The sequence below is a fragment of the Limulus polyphemus genome, unplaced genomic scaffold (assembly GCF_000517525.1).
Source record: "Limulus polyphemus unplaced genomic scaffold, Limulus_polyphemus-2.1.2 Scaffold179, whole genome shotgun sequence".
NCBI classification, from domain to species: Eukaryota; Metazoa; Arthropoda; class Merostomata; order Xiphosura; family Limulidae; genus Limulus; species Limulus polyphemus.
In genome coordinates this window covers 774,378-777,304 of record NW_013665789.1, presented here as the reverse complement: position 1 = coordinate 777,304, position 2,927 = coordinate 774,378, and positions in this window count along the sequence as shown.

The window sequence follows — 2,927 nt, the reverse complement described above, 5'->3', positions numbered from 1 at the left end:
AGAAAGTCGTTAAGATTACCTTGTTCTAGTTGCTTTAGTTTCCGTGCTGTAATGGTGGCGATATGTGTTCCAGAAAGTCGTTAAGATTACCTTGTTCTAGTTGCTTTAGTTTCTGTGTTGTAATGGTGGCGATATGTGTTCCAGAAAGTCGTTAAGATTACCTTGTTCTAGTTGCTTTAGTTTCTGTGTTGTAATGGTGGCGATATGTGTTCCAGAAAGTCGTTAAGATTACCTTGTTCTAGTTGCTTTAGTTTCTGTGCTGTAATGGTGGCGATATGTGTTCCAGAAAGTCGTTAAGATTACCTTGTTCTAGTTGCTTTAGTTTCTGTGTTGTAATGGTGGAGATATGTGTTCCAGAAAGTCGTTAAGATTACCTTGTTCTAGTTGCTTTAGTTTCCGTGCTGTAATGGTGGCGATATGTGGTTCAGAAAGTCATTAAGATTACCTTGTTCTAGTTGCTCCGCTCTTGTTTTTTGTTGTTGTTGTTGTTCTCTATAGTAGATGAGACCTCTTCTGCCTGAGAATGAGTATTGCAGTAATGTACAATAATATACAACATCCGGGTTAAAAGGATTGGCACTATAATATCTTTTGCTGGCCAATTATGACGTTATTAAATGTAACAATCAACCAAAGTTGTAAAGGAACAAAGGTTACGAGGTGACGCTGTTGACTAGATAAAGAAAACGTGTTTACCTGTTGAATTCAGGAGCAATTTTTCTGTTCAGTTCTGCCTGGTTTTGATCGTGACAAGTTCTGTAGAGATTCATCTCGAGAGACAGAAAAGTTGACGAGCTAGCTATTCACTGATCCAGTAGAGGCGATCGTCCACTTGCCTACGTAGGCACGCATATTGTTTTATGTGTGTTTTTCAAAATAAAAATTGTTTTCACTGTCCTTTAAATGTGTCTAACCTGTTTATTTCTCACACAACTTAAAATCCACTCAAATTATCAAATATAAAACACTCCCCTTATTTGTTGATCGAATCTACTGTTATTTACTGGTTTGCCTATTTGATATTTATAGTGAATATAAATCATATTAAACTGCATTATATTCAGCGAGTGAGTTGAAACAATAACCTTGTTCAGAAATTCTAGCAACTCACAAATTTATGCATATTTAAAATCTTAATACAAAATCGAATAAAAGCTGAAACTTCGACTGAAGGTTGTTTGTTTGTTTTTGTTCATTAGATTCCACCAGCTCGGAATCTACTATCGGTTTATACATAATATAATCCTGTGCCTGCGAAACATAGGTGAAAGTAAAGACCTGATTACAGTACGTTTTGAACTTAGCTGAGATTTGCGGAATACTAATCCTTGAATGTACGCCCGAAGCACTGTTGTCTTGATAGCTCACATTTGGCCTGGGTTTACCATTCAAAGCACTGTCTTGCTGATTAATGATCTTTATCAAACCGTGTGATAAATTATACAAAGCTATTCAACGCTGCATGTGTTTCATATGCCTTTGGATAGAGAAGAGCAGTGAAGATTGATATTACATGCAAATCTGAAACGTCTAAAAACAGAGTTTATAAGTAAGAACATTGTGCAAGATAAAAATATACCTGTGTAGAGCGTTTGAGAGAGAAGTAAACTTATAAATTTTCAAGCTAGTTGAAATGTTTCGGACTGGAAAAGTTAATAAGTTTTGGATTCGATACTTTTGTTCACGCATATAAAGTCTGTATATATGAGTTGCAGTGACAAAATGGCGGTCATCAAGGCTAGGCTATTTAGGTTCAATAACCTCTATAATATGTAGTAAGTGGGTCAAGCCACTTTGTATTGCTTCTCAGCTTTTACGAACATATACTTTCAAGCATGATTACATTGATTTACTTTAGATTCAATATAAGTATCAGAGGTGTCGGAACTGGGAGTGCTGTAGCACCCCCACTTTGCACCTCCTTCCTACATCACTGTACTGCTACGTATGTCTAATTCTTCATGTTAATACAAGTTCAAGAAATAATGTATAAATAATTTCAATATGTCAAGAAGTTTTATTCCTTAGTAGGATCCCTTCCACAGAGGCTCATCGATAAGTTTGAGGGCTTCTAACGCCAAAATTCGGTGTAATATCCTTACGATAGGTATAGTTTAGATAGCCATTGTTGCAGTTTCCCACTTAAAATAGCACTTAGACCAGCGCAGGACTCTTCGTTAGAGTAATTTAAATAAATTAGTGAACGGGTATGCTTTTGTATTTTATTTTATTTTTGCCCCCAGTGGCTCAGCGGTAAGTTTGAGGGCTTCTAACGCCAAAATTCGGTGCAATATCCTTACGATAGGTATAGTGTAGATAGCCATTGTTGCTGTTTCCCACTTAAAATAGCACTTAGACCAGCGCAGGACTCTTCGTTAGAGTAATTTAAATAAATTAGTGAACGGGTATGCTTTTATATTTTATTTTATTTTTGCCCCCAGTGGCTCAGCGGTAAGTCCGATGGCTCACATCCCTAAAAACCGGGTTTCGATACTAGTGGTGGGCACAGCATAGATAGTCCATTGTGTAGCTTTGTGCTTAATAACAAACAAATAATATTTTTTTTTAGTTTTTTGAAATTATGTTGTTGTTACTTTTGTCTTGGTGATATAATTTGACTTAGCTGTCGAGAAGTTTATACTGCAAACGCTACTTTGTTCATTACCTAATATGGCACTGCTATTTTCAACAGTGTTATAGACGGGCTTTCTATTTGATTTTCTAAGAAGTTTTTTTTTTTAACAGATATGTTTCTATGTTAGTTTCCTACAGAAAGAAGGCAAAGAATATTTTAAAACGTGTTTCTTGTAAGTTTCTAAAGCGCGTTTAGAAAAGTCCCCTCCAGTGTCTCAGCGATAACTCTGATGACTTATAACGCTAAAATTCAGCTTTCGATACCCGTACTGCTTGACATATAGCACAGATAT